The following is a 20,980-nucleotide window of genomic DNA, read 5'->3' on the forward strand; positions in this document are numbered from 1 at the left end:
AAAAAAAAAAAAAGAAACCAAATTGTTACATTTTCTGAGACAAGAAACAATTTTCTTTCCCTCATTTTCTTTGTATAACTTGTTTGAAAGTAAGTATTGTTAGTTAATTGCAGGGAAAGAGCATCTTCCAAATAATTCAGTTCTTCAGTTATTGAACTGTTAACCCACCAGAAAGCAAGAATGAAGAGGCAAGGCAACAAATCAGATATCACGGACCTGAAGAATAGGCCATTTCCAAAACATCAGTAAAAATGCTGCACTGTATCAGTCAGAGAACGCTTAGAAGAAATATAGGACTCATAAGAGAATTTTGTAGTGCTTTAGGAATTGCGAGCAGATTAAGCAGTAGAGCTTCCCCGGTTTATAGGTATACATCCCATTAAATAGAAGCACAACTACACACTAAAATTGAAATCCATAAATCCATACAATAAAATTTAACAGTCAGCAATTCCAAATGTTCTCCATTGTTCTCCAAGAAGTACCAAAGGGAGATTAAAGGCACAGCGAGGCACTTTTTTGGTAGATTATTTTCTAAGAGGTCCTTCAGTTTGTTCCAGACATGCTTCAAAAGCAAAGCATATTGGTTTGAATCATAATTTTAATATGATTCATAACAGCAAGAGTTTGTAAATATACACATAGACAATTTAATTCTATGGATCAAAAACATGAATTCAGTCTTATGCATACTTAGAGAAATCCCAGCACTACCTGAACTAGTCTGTTAGTTAAAGCAGCTTATTTTTTTAATTTATCATTTTTAAACATTTATTCAGGAGGCAACTAGTTGGCCTCCACAGGCCTTTCACATTACAACGATTGTTTCATTTTATCAGTAAATGTCTCTAGTGCAAATGAACCTTCAATTGCTCTTAAATTTGTAGTGTGACAGAAGAGATCAAGCTGTGGTGTTGGAGATGTATGTACTCATGAAACAAATATTTTGGGAAAATGGAACACCTGCTACCTCTACTCCCATTCACTACATCCAATACAGAAAATATATCCAAACACCTTACAACAAGAGGCAATTGAAAACAGGAATACCATTCGTCCGAACACAAGGATTTGGAGAAAACAGGCAAAAGCTCCTCGTACCAAAACAAAAACACACATCTGATAGATTTCTGAAGGAATAAATAGGGAAGTTCCAGTTGTAAGGGATATGAGAAAGTATCAAGGACAAATGTAAAAGATTTCTATCTTAAAAGACAACAAAATGTGCAAGTGAGGACATGCATAAGCGCAAGGGAGCTTCTGGTCTCACCTAGTCGACACTCATGCAAGTGTTATAAACATGGAAGAGATTACAATAAAGATTATTTTAGAATCTTAAAGAATACCTGCTCTAGCTGGAAAGCTTACAAAGTCTTCTAATCACAAAACTAAGGTAAAAATATATATTCCAATATCATTTTAACACGTTATCTATAAATAAATTACTTGATTTAAATTATTCGGTAAATTTTATTCAGATTTTCAAAGAGCTTAAAAATAAACGATCCATATTTTGACCATGCATTTACTCTTTGCTGCTCTTTTTACCTTCTCCATCTACAAAATTAAACAACTTTTGGAGTACCAAGGACCTTGCCTATTTTGTCTCTTGTACAGTCTTCAGCAGGCAACCAATGAAACTGGAAATATTGCATAATAGTAAAACTTTATACATGGCAAATAAGGACAAAGAGAATACAAAATATTTTCAAGACCTGTCACAGAGGTGAAAAATCCATGTTGTAAGTTATTCATACAGTGCTAGTAAGACAATATAATGAATGAAATGATGCTGTTATATTCCAGTCTGCATGGATCTTACCATTTCTGTTACACGCTGTCAATTTTTACTGCTTTAGTTCCCTTTTTATTTCAATAAGATTTGCCAAGTGAAGGTCTCAGACAGGCCCCAATTCTACCACTTCAGGGAACTCAAAGAACTTTAGTGTATGTGTTCAAAGCTCCAAACTCATCAGTGCCAATGGAGATATTGAGCCATTTGGCACTTCATGGTAGCTGGAGCTGAGAGACAAGAAATATAGTCATGACCAGTAAAACCAATGGAGGAAGAAATCACATTCTGTACTTACATAGCTCCATATTCCATACGCGGATGCAAATGGTTCCACAAAGGGGGCTCTGTCTACAATCACTGCATATCCAAGGCATGGCTCATCTTCTGAACCTGAGAATTGATCACATAATCAAAATTAATGAGACTTCACTAAACTTGTACATTGTTCAGCTACGTCCAAGCATAACAGTTAAAAGTTTGGGGCTTGTTTTGTTTTTTTAACATCTACACTAGAAACACTCTAAAGCCATCAGATATTCATGTGAATCAGCATGCTGTGTTGCCATGAAAGATTTCCTGCTCTAGGAAAGAAATCTCATAAGCATTCACTGAGCTGACATGACAGACTATCTCATTAAAGACAGTCACCTCACCAAGGACAATGAAACTGTGCATCCTTAGTGACAGAAAATAATGATAACCATAGCCTTTTTTTTTCCTTTTTTTCCTGCAGCTTGATAAGGAAGAGAAAATATTGCAGTGCAAACATAGATAATTATGAACCACTACCAAGTTCTTAGTGACTTTGACAAGTGAGCAGGAAGCTCAAGACACACTTCCAAAAGGTAATGCACTTTTTTATAATGGTACATAGCAAAGAAAAGAAAGCAAAATTCTTCAAGTGTCCTACTAGACTTGATAAACCAAACTCATCCTTAACCCACAGAAAAATACTTCATCCACTTTGTTCAGTATTTATAGAGTTTATGAGCATTATACCCAATTTTCCATTAAAAATTCTTTTAGCAATCGAGAGTATAAAGCACTGGCTTCCGAGGTAGCAGAATTCCCATCACTAAAGACTCAAAACCAGATTGAACCTGCATTTATAAGAAATAGTTTAAATGTGTTTGAGATTCTGTTTTCAGGGAAAGGAAGAAGTAAGTGACTTATTAACATCCTTTTCAGCACTAGTGAGCTTTAAGAGATATTAAAATATAATTATTTGTAACTTGGTGAATAGTTTCTGCTGTAATAGAAAAAAAGAACAAATCATGTTTCACTGCCCAGAACTATCAAATTATTTTGATAATGACAATGTAAATATCATCATCTCTGGGAAAATCAAAATACTATTTCCTACCTCACCAAATGTGACAGCAGTGAATTTTCTAAAAATCTGATCTCAAGCACAAAGATCTACCAGCTTTTTGAATAACCTGAGTTCATCAGTTCCCGAATCACTTGTGAAAACATCTTTTTTCTGCGCAAATTATTTCAGTGTCTCTGAAGGGGGTAGAACATCAGCTTGAGAAAGCCAAATAAATAATGCAGTAGCCTATCAAGTCAAATACAATAACCCTTGTACAGCAAGAACACACCACAGGAGTACAAGTTTCAAATCATGTTGATCTAACTCAGGTGAAAAAAAGAAAAAAAAAAACAACCAACCAACAAACCACACTTCTGATGTACATACACTGAAATTGTTTAATTCTAGCATGGAAGAAAACATTTTGGTATCTCCCTGATATTCTAGTCTAACAAACACTGTATTACAGTAACTGGAGATCACAGACAGATAGGACATTGAATCTTTTAAAAGGCAGAAATAAATGCAGTTCTTTCCATAACTACAATCCATTTTAGGAGCTACTTACTTGAGTCTTTGTATTAAGACTGGATGTTACTCTAAACTGTAAACTATAGCTCAGCTGGAATTAGTGGCATGATTCAGGAAAAACTTGCCACATTAATATACAGGACAGGAGTAGCCTGTCAGAACAGCCCACCTAGTATCTATATTCATAAACTAATAGCCACAGAGAAGGGTCTCAAAATCTGACAAACCTTCCATTTCCTATCTCTTCGTTCCACAGCAAAGGAAGCCAAAGTAGATGAAAGACATCAGTAAAGGTGATATTCAAATAATAGCTTAAAAGTAAAATCTTTGTCTTGAAGACTTATCGTGCCCACAGACTGCTTTTCTTCTAACCGCCTCCCTTTCAAATAGTACTGTCATTCTTTGAAAATTTTAAGAGAGGTTTTGTTGTTATCTAGAGTTGAAATTAATGCTTGTGCTAATGTGGAAGAATGAGGGTATGTGTGCTGGCTTCAAGGAATACAAATAGCAAAGTATTCCTCACAAAGATAATGATACTCATAAATGAAAACTTAGGAAATCAATTGCTTGAAAACTAACAGCCTGCCTTGAGAATGTCATAAAGACGTGATGCTTTCCTTGTAGCTAGCAATTCTGATTATTTCTCTTTGAAACTTTGTCAGACTAATGCATCTAAAAGACTATATAAGAGACTACAAATGGCAAAGTAAAGTATTTTGTAAATGATGGATGTCACTGCAAAATAAATACTTCTATGTATTTTTTCACAGCTTACTATTTTTTAGAAAGTAAAAATCCTTGTTTACTTTTTTTTAATGCAGAATCAAAGACTATGTACATAGTTCTAGCACAGGTTACAGAATTCTGTTATGACCAATAACAATTTAAGGCCCAAGCTGAAGTTACACCATTGATATGAATTGTATTATTACTGCTAAATATGAGGGTTGAATAAACCTGCAGGCTTATGGTAAGTGCTAAAGATACCAGCCTTTTGTCAAGCAGAGGTATTGGGAGTATCTATTTTGTGCAAATTATTAAATGAAGCAAAAAATTGTAAGGACATCGCCCCTTTTAAATACTGCCAGGAAGGGCAGAATTAACCAAAAAAGGAGGTATGAAGGTTTTTTGGTTTGGTTTGGTCTGTGTTTTTGTTTTGGCTTTGTTTAGGTTGGTGGTCTTCTTGTTGTTGCTGTTTTAAGTTTTATTATTGCATTATTTGTCCTCACAAAACCAGTCTTGAGAATTAAAAGTGTTCTTTTGTGATTTCTATGGAAAATCGCTGTGGATTTTTTAATTAATAATGGAGGAGCATGATGGGATTTTGAGAAATGGTTTCAGATTTCCTGTATCATTCTTTACTTTTTGGGTAAAACTAGTCTTTGTTATACTACAGCCAACCCTTTTAGACTCACTGTCTAAGCTGGTAGCTGCTGAATCTACCTGGCTTTTAACCTTGCCTTATAGATATAAAAATTGGTCAGAAAGTATCTACTCTCTGCATCTCAGTGACTTTAAAAAGTCATTCACACAGAAAATTGCCAATCTGACAGCTCAGAAATACTGATTTCAATTCCCTAAAGGAAATAAATTGGTGTCTTGCTTACTTCCTTTAGATAGTGAAAGATCTTTCCCGTAAAGAAGCTGAAAAAGAAGAAAAATGCTGACATAGATCAGAACATTTGGAGTTGATATTCATATCATCTGCTGCTAGGTGAAGCACATATGACCAGTATGGGAGGGTCAACACAGATGAGTTATTAAGAACGTAGATATGGTACAGAATGTGCAAACCAGAGCCAGGCCACTGAAGACTGAGTGAGACATCCAAAATTAGTAATGTGTTTGTCAGAAAAAAATGTCATCATGAAATAAAGAACAGTATGAGCACAGACAACTTTCTGTCTTCTGAAAATTAATTTCAGTATATTCAGTCCTCACCGGAAGTCTAAGTCAGATTCTGTCTTACTCTTTATTTAAATAGGCTTTGGCTCAAAGTCCTCTTTGAAGAATTATCACTAGATTAGCCTTAGTTCTGTGAAAATTTATCGAGGCATAATGAAAAACCATTTTACCACTACTAGTAATAGTACCTGATTTAATAGAACAAAAACACTAATTATCTATAGTAACTCCCCCTAAAACCAACTGGGGAAAAAAAAAATAAAATTCCTGAGGAAAAAAGGAGTTAATTACAGTAGAAACCAAGGATAATTAAAAAAAGAAGATAATGATGAAAGCCATGATTTAAAACAATGCCTGTGGTCTATATCACAACTCAGAGGAGAAAATTGAAACGTGTTATTTAAGCAACATGCAAACCCAACAAATGTGTGCAGAGTAATTGAGTCCTATATACAGACTTTTCTGGAAAAAGAAGCAATAAGCCAAGATTTCTGCATTCATTAGCCTGCATCACTAATAACTTTTATGCAGAATATTTTCGCAATTTGGACAAAACAACAGTGCTTGTGACATATTAATATTATATTGTAAAGGCTTAATTTTTCGTTTCATTCCAAAGTTCTGAAGTACTGTGTAACATTTTACATAATCCTTCAAAGATGGAGTCTTATAAAAAGTCATCCTCTCCTTACTTATGATCACCTGAAAGAAGCTGATCACCTCTGCATCTTATCATAACCATTAGTCAATGTGAAATACTGGCACTATACTACTTTTTTGTCTAGAAAAGACAGAGAAGTCTTCTCAAGAATGCTGATCCATTTGATAGCTTGAAAGGCAACAAAAGGCTCAATAGAGGCAGATATTCTTTTCCTGTCAGATAACAATCTTTATTGTCCTTTATATTGTCATTGGTAGATTGGTGAACAAGTAAGCTACTACCACGTATTAAGCATCAGCAATTTAAATAAGCTGGTATCAAGGGCTATATTCAAAACAGAATAGTAAATTTACTTATGGCTTTTTATAAATGACAAAATCTAGATGCCTAGATATGTTCAGGAATTGAATAAGGAAAAATTGGGTAAGCCGGGTAAGAAATACCCAGCTGGAGACTAAAGCTCACAAGGGTGAGAGGATGCCTAAAGCAGAGTCATTTTGTGCAGGGCTATCTAAAACAACACTATTATCAGAGACAGGTTACATGGCAAATCAGAACAGGATCAAGATGTATCCTCAGTGAAATAAAGTAGGTCTTCACCTCGTGGCATTATTACATGCATAGCTTTATCAGTACCAGCTCTTGCTAGAGGGATCTCAGACCTTTGCTAGGTGAAAGTCAATACATAAACCAACTCCTCCTCGTTAATTTTTGTTAGATTTTTTAAAAATACGAGAAAAATTCCTGCATCATGTTAAAACTTAAAAAATAAATAAATAAAGAGAAAGGAAACATCAAAATATTGAGACAAATGCTTCCTGTTTCTGAGTATCACTTCAGGTTAATTCACAAGCTGAAAAACAGAAATATTTATACCATTTTCTTTTAGAGTAGTACACCTGATGCTGTCTGTGAAAGTATACCACAAAAAGAACATTATCAGTAAAAAGTGGGATACATGGAAACCATAAATGACAATCTATGCTAGGAGAAAGTCAAAAGGAAATGAACTCAAAGATTTTGTCCAAGGACTATGCTGAGTACAATACCTACTAAACCCTGATAAACACAATACACATATAAAGGAACTGTTTCAGGTTCCTTTTCAAAAATGAAAAGATTATGTAATACTCAAAAAATGGATAACTGAAGAGGGTGAAAATCTGTTTCTCACTTCTATTTTCCTATAAATTATTCCTTCTATTTAGTGTTATAAAAGAAAAAAAATAAGCACTTCTGTTTAGGTATCACTATTACTAATAAACACTGAAAAGATCACAATGAAAGAGTTACATATCTAAAAATGAAAGAGCTGAAAGTAAACTTTCACTGAAATCTTGAGGAAGAGTCCAATGAACAGAGCAGAGAGAAGTACTGAATTTCTCCCATCTCACTCCCAGGCTGGTGCCAGTTCTGTCATGAAAATGACAGGAGCACAGCAACAAGGATGTGTAGGATTTTTTGTGGTTGATATTGGGTCATAAGCTGTTCATTGTCTCTGCAAAGGTAGAGTCAGTCCCTATTTTTCAGTTTTAACACGACGTGGTAATTTTCCTTATATATTGAAATTCTGCCGTACAGGTGGAATTGTGCCAAGGATGAAATAGCTGCACAGCAAGAATGAATTGAAGAGTTAATATGCGCAGCCTTTCCTGCTGCTAAACTTCCCCAGCTTCATCACAAACATCTCTTTTCTGGAAACGTGATGTGGCAAGAGCAGAAGAATGCAGGAATGGGGAAGAATACATCACGGGAAGCACAAAATACAGAGTACAAAAAAAGAATAGTGGGAGTAGGTTTTTACTTGTTTTCTATTAACAAAATCCTAAGAAAAAAAAAAAGATAAAGCACTGCAGAAATCAATGCCAAGAGCCCCTGCTGAATGATAGCCTCAGCATGACATTAGAGACACATCACAGAAGAAACCATCTACAATGTTTAGAACTGATACTGAAGAGGTAGTTAGAGTCAAAATACTCTAGCAAGTAATTCTGTCTCTGAAAGCTAACACCTTCTTGAGCTACACAGATTGGATTAGACCTTCACCTTTAAAGGACATTCAGCCATGCATGCTATGTGATCCAAAAGACAGAATCCACATGCTTAGGTGCAACTGACATTAAAGGCCAGATCACAACTGCCTACCAAAAGAAAAACAGCAACTACTGATACATTACCCAATAGCTACTAGGAGCTGATAATCATTCCAAGTTCAATACAATGCAAATTTTTTTGTAAAACGCAAGAAATAAATGTCCTGAAGCTTTGAGCTGAATGAGAACTTCATGCTGATTTCCTTCCCTCTCCTGCTGATGTGTTTTGGTTGACTAGTATGAAGGCTGTGGACAGTACTCAAGTTCCATCCCATTCATTATATAGGAAGAAAAGGTTTCCAAATCCAGCCTCATAAACTGAGGAGATTCAACAGAGCTTGGATGTGCTGTAGTCAATAAATGGGCTAAAAAGTCTGTGCCTCCATGCCACTGAGTCCTGATTAACCTGACCTAGCTAAAACAAGAAGGATCTGTATTTGTAAGGTGGAACCGCACAATGCTATAGCAAAGGGAGACAGAGGGAGAGTTTGTGATCCCTTGAGTTGTCCCTCCTTCCCTGTCACTCACATCAAATACATCAATTTAAACAAAACCTACAGGGTTCAACTCTTGAATAATTCTATATCATCATTATACTTAACTGTTAAGAAAAAACGGGGGAAACTTTTGATCTTAAAATATATCCAAATACATAATTCCCAACACAGGGGAAAAGGTACTTTACATAGCTTTGAAAATGTCACAGAAAATAAGAACCTCTCTTGAACTTTTCTTGAATTCAACCTTCCATTTCTAACCTTCAGTTAAGGTTCCTCCCGTTGTACAATAATTTTATGCATTTTAAATTCATCTGCTCACCCAGAAAAGAGCATCTGTTTAAACAAAAGGAAGAGATTAGTGGCGTCTACTCCCTGTGACAGGGAAACAGTCAAGCTTTGATAAAGCCATGTTTCAAGTTTGCTTCTACTGTTTTCAGAAACAACAGCTGTTCCCTCCAACTTTCCTAAGCCCTAAGCTTTTTTGCATGACCTTGAAGACTTATGCTGCAAAACTGTTCCAGACATTTGCAAACTTTCTAAAGCAATGCATTTCAAAGTGTTCCCCGTGACTTCCTTTTTATGGGTAGACTCATTTAATGTTTATTAGCTAAACTGAGGGGCACTCACCTGAGACATAACTCTTTCTTCTAGAGGTAGTATCATATAATTAGAGCTTAAAAACAAACAAAACCCTGGAATTTATAAAGGTTAACTAGTTAAACAGTCCAAAAATTCTTATGGTAACTGTGAAATCCATTACCAACTCCTAAGTAAACTTCAGCTCTTTAACATCCAGAGTTATTTTTTATAATAAAATATTAAATTTAAAATGTTCTTTAAATAAACCGAAATTCAAATTTTTATAATCTTTCCCTTTTTTAAGAATACAAATCAAACAAAATAATAGTGCAGTGACAATGACTCAAGTCAAGAACCAATGATTCTTTCCCTCCCTTTTTCTTTTCGTTTCACTTAATTCCATGCACCATCAAGTCAGCAGGCTAACATTCGTTAGCTCCTAAACTTCTGTGCTAACTCTTAAGGCATTTGCATCTGAAGTTGAAGATGTGAAGCATCAAAGTAATCAAAGGTGACTACCAGCATTCAAATATCATGAGGCAGATCAAAAAGGCCGCAAGATTCCCTTCAGAGTTATGACTTAATTGTGCATTTCTAGTTCTTCTTTTCTGCCTTCTTAGTTTGGAATCCACAGCCACAACAATTGTTAGGTTTTCATCTAGAACAAACTCATTTGATTAAAAAGAAAAAGTGCAAATTCTTACAGATTCTCAGGAGTCAGAGTGCCTAATATGAAGGAAGGCTTATGATGAACACAAGTTATTGGCATGGGTAGTGCAGCCCCTTGAAATCTGTGCTATGTGGACTAGCCTCAGAGAGCTTCACACAGCTATTCAAGTTCAAATGAAAAAACTGACAAAAATAGTGATGTAAAAAACCTGTGCGACTATGAAAAGAAAGAAATGGTTGGGGCCAGACTCTTTTCAGCAGTGCTCAAAGATAAAAACATGGGGACAAATGGTCTCCCCTGGAACACAAGAAGTTCCACATGGACATAAGGAAAAAACTCTTTACTTCTAGAGCAACACAGCATTAGAACAGGCTGACCAGAGATGTTGTGGATTCTCCTTGTCTGAAGATATTCAAAACCCCACTTGGACTCTTTCTTTGTAACCTACTCTAGGGAATGTTTTAGCAGAGTTGTTGGAATAGAGGACCCTTCCAAACCCTACAATTCTGTAACAGTAAGAAACACTTAGAAACGCTAAGTACTGATGCAGCTTGGAGAATTTTATGAGACAGTAATTAATAATAAACTACAGTCTCGCTGGCACAGAAAAAATGCAGTCAATTAGAAGCAAAATGCATGACTCTGTAAGGACAGCTCACAGATCTAGTGGAGATACAGGGAGGAAACCAATGAAGATTACAGAAAGCAAGTTAAAGCTTGCAGAAAAAGAAGGATAAAGACAACAAAACAGAATGAGTAATTGCTAGCTACAAGGGTTACAGGGTGTGAGAAAGTCTTTATCAATTACAGAATAGAAAGCAGAGCAAAGTAAAAGCTGAGAGACTTACTCTGTTCTTAGCTAGGTGGGCACCTTTTTCTCTCAAAATAATTAGGTATGGAGGGAGAAGTCTAGAGAATATGTTATAAGGAAAAAAAAACACCTGAATAACCAAAGGACAAATAACTTATTTTTCCTTCTCTGATTCCTATTCAGCATTTCTTCTGCTCACAGGCTTATCAGCAGATTGCCTCTCACTGACAACTTTGCTGAAGGAACAGCAGATACAGTATCTGTAGGGAGAACAGATCAGAGAACATTCTGGGACAGATGAAGCAATGTTGATTCCTAAGTATATGTGCACCATCTATTGAAATACCTTGTCATTGTCCATGACAATATCAAGTCTGATTTACAGCTTACTGCTTTTCTGAAGCATTCAAGAAATACGAAAGAAAAAAAAATACAAACCAACCAGCAAAACAAACAACGCTTCTCTTATTCCCTACATAGTCCATGTAAAAATTACTTACTGCAGTCTCTCTATTTGGGGAGAACATTATTCTCTCAGTGTTATTCTGAAGTGAGAATAAAAAGTGAATGAAGAGATCCAGGTGACAGGCAAGACTATCAAACACTGCATATCTCAACATGATAGGAAGGAGCAGCTCACACTCTGTACATAGTGATTACACTAAAACAAGCATAACAGAAATGAGACAAGATATGCAAGGACAGCTGAGAATTACCTCTAGCCCTGGATATCTGGAACGACTGTTGACTTAGAATAGTAACATTTGGAAAAGACCACTAAGAACATCTAATCCAATTGCCAACCCATTCCTATTATGCCCATTAAACCACTTCCCTTCATGCCACATCTACATGTTACCTCCAGGGAGGGTGACTCCTCCACCTCCCTGGGAGCCTGTTCCAATGTCTCATCATATTTTTCTAAGAAGAAATGTTTTCCTCATACTCAACCTTTGCTAATTATTGCAGCATAGCAATTAAAGTAGTTTAGCACAGTATGGGTTATGTAAAGATTCCCACTCCAGAATTCCCTACACAGCCCTCCATCTGACGACCTCTAGCTTGAAGTTAGCATGCCTCAAAGCACTGCGTTCCTTGCTCTTCACACCAAATTCAACCACTTCTATATTAAACATTGTCTTAATGTCTAGTGAAATTTTCCATGCTCTCGTGTAAAACCATTAATTCTTCCTCAGTTCTGGCTACTGAAGATAACAGGTATTTATTCTGAACTCTTTTTGAATTTGTAGAATTCTATCAGATTTCCACTCTAGCCTGAAGATGTTCCTTTCTCTTGATTTTTTCCTGTCTGCCAATTATAATTCCTAACTTCTCAATCTAATTACAAGTTACTGTTTGTTTCAATCATTTCTTTGAAAAACGTTCTTCCAAAAATCAATGTTTCTGTTGCGGACTCAATACACAGGCCAGTTCATTGTAATTGAGTGAAGAAGAATAGCGTGTCTTTTTTAAAAATATTATATCATAATTGTGTTAGCTTAACTTGAGTTTGGTGCATTAGTCATTATCTCTGCTAATAACAGAACGCCTCCATCAGAGGTCATGTCACACCCCTTCCACCCTCTATATTCAGATCTCTGCTGCAAGAACTAATATTTCTCTCCAAATGTCTGTTCATTTTTATGATTATCTATGACCACAGCTGCACAGTATATGAATATAGCCCAAACCAATCAAGACACTTGCCCACAACCAGGTTTGCCAAGATGGCACCCTGAATACAGGATAAATGCAAATGGCTCATTCATGGCATAGACTCTATAATACAGCTATAGTTGACTCTTCACTTAGCCTTCTTGATCTCATAGACCAGAATAGCTATTAATGTAACTTTCAGCATACCTTAAGCATCTGTGCCTGGCTGAAGTATCTGAGAGTATCAGAAAACCATTATGGTGTTCTGCAGCAAGGAGTGTGATGAGAAATATGCCACAGTAGCACAACAATCTCCACTTAGGAATACAACATCCCACTGGCATTCTTCAGCCTTATGCCCCCCACCTCCTCCTCATACCCCATGGGAACATGCACACAAGCTGAAGACAACCAAAAAGTTGAAGAACAGGAACTTTCAATTGTTAGAAAATAAGTGTAAATAGTGTATGCTGTATCTCTTGCAATTTGACAACAGTCTGCATGTCAAAAATCAGAATAATTCTATTTAACATGTCTAGGCACATAGGAAAATCTGCATTTCCTCCTTTTTCTCAGTTCTGTAGCTTAACACTCATCAGCTGTGATTTATCCAGCCACTAGTATATATTTTGTGTATGAATACTGGGAGGAGCAACTGAGTAATTCTGAATAGCTGTAACTGGTCCAATCAAAAGTGCTCTATTAGAAAAGGGAGTTAGAAAAATTACTGAATAACTGATACACCTCATCACACCCCAAATGTCCTTCTGTATTATGCTCACTAGATCACGGACAGCAGCAACTCACAACAATCTCTAAATACTTGTAAAAATGTATATCTTTGCTATATTTCAAATTGAATTTACAGTATTAATCATATGTGCCACGAATAATTTCTAGCTGAAATATCTTGCTTTGAAAGTCTTAGAAAACACACATAATCCCAGATCACATACTGACAAAGAGATCATCTATGGCATGCACATGTACATGCTTGTGTATGTGAATTAAAATTCTAATAAATCATTATATAAATACTTCCTTTACAATGTCTTTTAATCAGAGGGTGTCATAGAATCTTATTTCTATTTGGTTGTAATACTAGCTTCCTAAACTCATGTATCATATTAGCTCAGTAACCGAAGACCAAAGAATACTGATATACAATTACAAAATTGAAGATAACTGAAGTTTGTCACTCAGTGAAAAACAATTCATTCACTGCAGATTTAGAAAATAGCTCTTTTTTCATTTGTGAAAGGAAAGCGTTTAATTCTCCATAACAAAACATTAAGATAAAAGGGCTCTGTACTATTAGTATCACCCTTACAATGATTTTGAGATTTTTAAATACTTTTCCAGTGCTTTTGAAATCTCAGAGAATCCCTATAGTGCAGATGTCCTGTTTAAGGTCTTTGTATCATGTAAGCCTCAAAATTTAGTCCTAAAAGTAATTTTTTGATGAAATGCACTCCTTGCTGGCCTTCTGCAGAACGACAAATTTTTCACTTCAAGATCACAGTCTTTCTAGATATTAACGAGTGCTGTTAGTGCAGTCCTTTCCCCAAACTGAGAAGTTGTTTTATAAAGGGTTAGAAATTACACATTAATCTAGCTATAATGTTCTTGTGACCAGAGCTGTGTTGGGTGCCTCTGGGCTGCACTGTATTTTAGAGCCACTCTTAAATCACTATCATCTTTGCTATACCACCAGCCTATTCTTAGGAACCTTTTCAAAGAATCACAGAATTGTTTGCATTGGAAGGAACCTCTAAAAGTCATCTATTCCAATTCCCTTGCAATGATCAGGGACATCTAAAGTTAGATGAGCTTAACCAGGAACCTGGTCCAGCTTGACCTTGAATGTCTCCAGGGATGGGGTATCCACCACATCCCTGGGCAATTTTTTCTCTAGAGGAGAACCAAGTCTGCGTAATAATGGACTGTTGGGTTTGTAGCTGCAAACAAAGCAACAAATGAGGACTAGCAATGAACAAAATACTTGACTATAACTTTGCTAACTTGTCACATGTATAAAATTAATCAGGTGCCTATAAAAAGTATAAGCCTTAAGCATGTTTCACCAGTCTCAGTACCTGAAGTTTCGGTAAGATGTAGAAACTTCTCTTCAACCTACTGTAGGATTACTTAGGACAGGAGACACTTTAAGCAACTGTTGGATAGGAAATGAAATTATCGTATGCAGTTACCAGAGACTGCACTGAGTATTCCATCCAGTTAGCAAAAGCTTCATTCAAGCATGAATATCTGTAGATAAATTTCCAGACTGAACTGTTCTGCTGAAACTTAATAGCAAATTTTCAAATTGGACCTCTTTGTACTTAAACTTTTCATATCTTACGAAATATATAAGTTCAGGTAGGATCTTGGGCAAATGTGTTTTAAAATTTGGTATCAGAATGACTGTTCTCTAATTGTTAGTTGTATTTAAAGTGCAGGGAGCTCTTCTACTCATAGCATTTGCATTTGTGTGGTTAGAGACGTGCTTTTGCTGATTCAGGCTTTCTGAAATTAAAAAGGCTGAGGGTCAAAGAAAAAATCTCTGTGCTGCATCCAATTAACCAATAATCTAGAGATTTAAAGTACTCGGTAATATTATGTTCAGAGAGGGAATACAAGTATGTTTTTCCTTATCATAGACTTCAAGTTATTTTTCTGACATAGCAGTAAATATCAAGAAAGAAAAAGCGTTGAAAGTGTATCATTCCATGAAATGAAATAATTTCCAGTCACATGCAGTAAGTAGAAGGTGAAATCTATTTCATTTTCTAATGGTACTCTTTTCTTTCCTTCAATTTTCGAAAGCTTTGTGCACAAGATAACGAAGAGAAAAGATTTATTCTTCTCAGATTAGTTAGAGTAAAAGAAAATACAGCACAATAAATGCAGAATGAATCTGACTAAATAGGTATTGTTCTACACAAGAAGACAACCTTTAATCTCTAGAGATCAATATGACACTATTAACTTCCATACAGAAGCCTAGTTAGTAGAGCCCAGTCTAAATGCCATATTTAGCATGCATAATTTCATATTGCTCAGCTAGTCATGACTGGCGTAAATAACTTGTTAGAAGAAACAAAATGCATAGACTTAACAAGGACCCAAGGACCCGTAATAGATAAAAGACCATTCCTCTGCTATTTCAGGCAGCAAAGTTATTTGAGTTCTAAGCTTAGTAAGTTTTTAAAAATTGTAGTTGGCTGGTCCTGCAAGTTCTGTTGGGAAACTGAACAAGAATGATATATTTCCCACAGTAAAAAAGCTTTCATTTAATTTCCTTCTTAAGCATAAGTCAGTTAATATATCATAGTTCTTTCCACAGTTGTTTATTTACTCATTTCTTGTGTTGGGTAATTACTTACTTTGCAGTTCAAGTGGTTAATTACAAGTTGTATTTTATGAATTATAAATGGTTATACTTGAAAAGTAAAAGGTTGCGCTTAATTTTTATGGGATAGGCTTGCATTGTTTTCTGTTGCTAAATAAAGCTAAAAATATTTTAACCCAGTAATGAAATAAGAAAAATGGAATTGTAAGGATTGGATTTTATAAATTGCAATGTTTGGTCTTCCAGAACAAACTTTATTGCTCTTCAGGGAGAAATTCCTTTCTTTACATATGAGCTACTTATACATTAAATTCATACTCCATCCTTCAAAATAGGGATTAAATTACCAGCCAGGAATCACAGTGTCCCTTTGCCCAGGGGTGTATTCTGCTTGACTAAATAAATCGATTTCAGGGACTCTAGTGCCCTCTTACTCTACAACTTCTTGGTTACTCTCTACTGTAGCATTAATATTGCAGATAGATAAATGGTAATAAATAAAAATGTTTCAGACTTCTAGTCACAGGCCTGCCAGTTCCTAGATTGTAATAAATACTTCTTGATGTTTCAGATGGATATGAAAGATGTAGATATTAAGGCCTGACAGAAAGCAAATGCTGTCCCTTAAGAACAAAATATTACTGATTCTAGCAAAGAAATACATGAAGATTCACTAAAGGAGGAATTTGTGCTTAAAGATTTTTTTGTCTGTATCAACAGTTGGGTGCTACAGGCATTTGCAAGATTTCTTATCTCACCCTTCACGTCACAGAAAAGGTTGGAAAAGAACTCCAAGATTGTCCAGCCCTACTACCAATATTTCCCCACTAAATCATGTCTCTCAGTACAATATCTAAACATTTCTTGAAGATCTCCAGAGATGGAGATGCCACTGCTTCCCTAGGCAGTCCAGTCCAGTGCCTAACAACTCTTTTGGAGAACAAGTTTTTCTTAACATCCAACCTGGTGCAGCTTGAGGCATGTTTGCTGCTTTCAGAAAGAGACTATGTAGGTCACCCCAAAAGTAATGCTTCTATTTATTTCCATGGAAACTACAAAAGCTGCAAAGAGCACAATTACACTACTTGATAGAGAAAGTTCTCACTTACAAAGCCCTATTCTTCAACACAGTCATCATCATTAGCTACACACTTTCACCAGCAATGAACAAGAGCATCCCGCACTCATAAACATCTTCACCAGTTGAGGTGACCCAGTGTCACCACTGCTGAAAAATACAACCCACTGCTACACTGTGCTGAACATACACTGTTTGGTCTCCAGAAACATTCAGCAAATGTTGATAAATGTTAATAGGTGCAATTTTTTCCACCCATAGAGGAATTCAATGCCACACTTTTTACTTCATATGCATTTCCATGTCGGATGCCATTATATCAGACTTCCTCTCAGCTGCCATCTGTCACATGACAATAAAATGAAATGGAATATCAGTGGGAAGGTTCAGTCTCTACTACCATACACCACCAACATCCATGTTGGACATCGTGGGTCAACATAATGAAATAGAAGGCTTTACTTCAGACCAGCCCTTGTTGTAAGCTCGATCAGTCTTTACCATCCTTGAAAACTATTAAAATTGTCCACATCTTTTCTGCCACCAGAAAACATGACTAAAAGTCATGAGAAGCACCAACAGCAGTAAGTTGTATCGTTTCCAGAGAGCATATGTTTGCAAGGTTCACTGTACCAATGATTCAGGTACCGCAGGAGGTACCAGGATGTAAATTCCTCCTAAGAAATAGCATTTCTCTGCAATCCAGAACTAGGTTGCTATATCCCTCAAAATGACCATGCCACAGATTTTATGAAGCACTCCTAATGGTTTAATTTAACATATTAGATCCAGAAGAAAAAAAAAAAAAAACAACTTTCATTCATAGCCACCTTATTACAGGAAGAGGTAAAGCACACACTTACGTCTTCTGAATTCCACTATGATATACTTAGGCAATCCAGTCAGCAGCATGTTCAGCATGTTCCTCTGCTAAAGCCCCAGATAGAGACTCCATTAGAAAATCAAACAATCTCATTCTGCACAGCCTGTTGCATACGCTTTGCTTCTGGCATTTTCTTAATCTTGTGCATTCCAGAAGCATTGCCCCACATTGCTTGCACAACAGTCATGTATAGGAGTCAGGATAGCCTTTCGCTTCTCTAATGAAAATTAGAATTCTCCCTCAACATCCATACGCCATAATGCAGCATAACGGAGGCAATCAGGGAAGTTCCCAAAATTCGAAATGCTTTCCTCTGCCATAAACTGTAATGAGACACAGAAAGAAAAAGACTGTATAACCACATGATAATCAATATTCTGTAGAATGGGTTTGTTCTGATTCTACAGCCTATCAAAGATACAACTTTAAACTCTGCAACAGGCACTTACACATGCATTAACAGCTCCAAAACCGAGTATGTCATGATTTATCCAGTCTGCCTAGATCCACTCATCTAATATGAAAAGCATATCTCTATAACTCATTTTTAAAAATACATTTAAAATTATGTATAAAATGAGGCAGTTATTTTTTCTTGTAATGCTTTTCTGAGAATAATTCCTCATGCTTCAAAAAAAAAAAAAAAGGAATTCTAAGCCTCAATATCACATACATATCTGAAAAAGAAACACAAAATCACTCAGATTTGACTCCCTGGAAGATGGAAAGGTAGCTTTCTGTTTTTCATGCTCAAGATGAAAAACAATCAACATTAAGACAGTACATTCTGGTTACAACAGCTGACTTTTTATAGTGCACTTTTGACTTTATTTCTCATAATGATATCTTTCCTTTTTCAGTGCTTGTTACCAGTGATTCTGACTGCAACTCATCTCAGTTATACAAAAATATGGTCTTGCTGGGAGGCAGTTATTAATGGTTATTAACCCCTTATGCTAAGATTATTGCTTTCTGTATGAAGGAGATGCACAGAGAGACAAATGCTTTTCAGAGCTCCTTGATACTTAGGTCTCGATAACTCGATATTTGTTTTCTTAACATCTAAACATAAAATCTAATACACAGAATAAAGCTTACCACTAACCGATCACCTAGCATAAAAAAATCCAACAAGTTCTTGATTTCCAAGTATCAAATTAACCTTTAAAAATAGTTTACAAAGTTTTAAAAGGAAATAACATAATTTCAACTTGCAAAAATAATATGTAATACAATAACTGTTGCTAAAATCCTATCAATTAACTTGTCGTATAACTAATTCCATGGCAACATAGCTCCCTCTTCCCCAGCCACAAAAATTCAAGTCCCAACTTCAGCAGGTCACTCTAAACATCATTTGAGTTTCAGTTAGGCTGTAATTTGAGGGTTCATTGCATGCATATGGCTGAACTTAGCCCTCTGTGAAGGTGATTCTCAGGTAATTCTCACTCAAGCAATGGTTATGTCTGAGATTGTTGGAAACTGGAATCATTTTAAAAGAATACTCCTAGGCAAGAGCAGATATATAACCAAAACACAATGTTCTATGTTGATTTTTCAAATGCTTTGTATTTTCCGTTTCCCTTATTAGTCATCCAACATTTACAAAAATTGTAGATGCTACTACCAGTGAACAAACACCTATTAATATCTGATCTAATTCAAAGCTTGTTTTTGTTTTCTTATATCTTATCACACTGATTTTCTTTTATCATTACTTTTTTTTGCAACAGATGCCTGTGTTTTGCTGTACCTGACAACTCTTTTTGACGGTTTTATCTGATAAAATGTTTAACAGGAGGTTGTGACTTTTCTTCTTATCCTTCCGATTTTTTTCATGTGGGAAATCTGACATTACTGATAACACTGGAAATTAGAGTCAGCTGTAAGAGTCACTAAACATGTTAAAACTCACTATCTGCCAGAGCAAGAATTCTGTGAATACTAGTATCTCTAGTCATAGGAGAGCAGGATTGTGCATGCCATCTTGTTAATAATTTGCTCAGAAGCAGTTTAACACTTAAATTTTGCCCACTCCTACCTGCTAAGGTGACAAAGTCATTACTGATGTTATTTTATTTTCCTGGTTTGCACTGATTTACAGGCATGTAAAATGACACTTTGAATGGAATATTTATGGATTTAACTCCAGAAATGCTGTTTATAACAAAACAATTTTGTCATCAGAACTATGGTATATATGTTTATACTGCTGAACTGTGCACTGATATTTAAAATTCTACTCTCTGTTGGGCAAATATTGATTGATATACCAACTACTGCCAATAAGAACTGGTGTTTTATGAAGTGTGTCATCCATCTGTCTATTTAATGGAGAAGTAATATTGTCCAATTAGCCCAAAGTTGGCAGAACCTCAGAAGTTAATTATAAATACTTTCCACAATCTAATTTAATGTTTTAAAATACACTTTATCATGAGGTATTTTTCAGTTTTCATACCTTTCAGGAAAAGGTTTTTTTAAAATCAATGCCAGCAATTTTAGTTTATGCTTAATATTCACAACCAAGACTGCTCAGAATGCTTGAGGAAACACACCTTCCTGGAAAATAACTCTTTTGCATAAACGCACAAGCTAAGTAAATGTACATCCAGCATTTTTCACCCACATGCAACTCTTTTCCCCTGCAGTCATTGATCTTTCTTCATATAAGAGTCATTACTCCAAAAAATTAAGCAGCGAATAAGCCTCCTACTGATGCTTTATATAGCTCTTTTACAGTTAGCTTCAGTGTATCTCTCTCTACTAAAAATAAGAGTTCGATTCATTGTTTGTTTTAGCACCAAACGTTGAAGGACTGATACATAATCCATCATTCTGAAAATACAAATGAATAAGGCAAGGTCTGTAAGTCGTTTTGCAAAGGTATGAAATGCTAACCATACATCATGAATAAGGCAGGTAATACTAGGACGTCAAAAGCTGAAATGGTTCAGAAACCTTTAAAATAACACTTCTCCCTACATCTGAGATTAACTGAGATTCCCATCTTCCACTCAGCGTTATTAATTCTTTAAAGCATTGCTTCATAACATTATAGCACACAAAAGGCCAATTCTGATTTCACCCTCTAGAGATCATCAAAACTTAAAATTAAAAATTGTTCTTGGGTATTTGAAAAAAGTATCTCTTA

The 20,980-nt window shown here is 35.6% G+C and overlaps 1 long non-coding RNA gene across 1 annotated transcript in view; it reads right to left on the reverse strand.

The window, feature by feature from the left end:
• Window positions 1–2,053: 2,053 nt before the first annotated feature.
• LOC104909623 overlaps window positions 2,054–20,980 on the reverse strand; it is a 37,211-nt gene continuing 18,284 nt past the window's right edge. Inside the window, exon 3 of the long non-coding RNA XR_004158852.1 lies at window positions 2,054–2,185. This is a non-coding gene — a long non-coding RNA (uncharacterized LOC104909623). The remainder of the gene's footprint in view (window positions 2,186–20,980) is intronic.

Source organism: Meleagris gallopavo, chromosome 2 (genome assembly GCF_000146605.3).
Source record: "Meleagris gallopavo isolate NT-WF06-2002-E0010 breed Aviagen turkey brand Nicholas breeding stock chromosome 2, Turkey_5.1, whole genome shotgun sequence".
Taxonomy (NCBI): domain Eukaryota; kingdom Metazoa; phylum Chordata; class Aves; order Galliformes; family Phasianidae; genus Meleagris; species Meleagris gallopavo.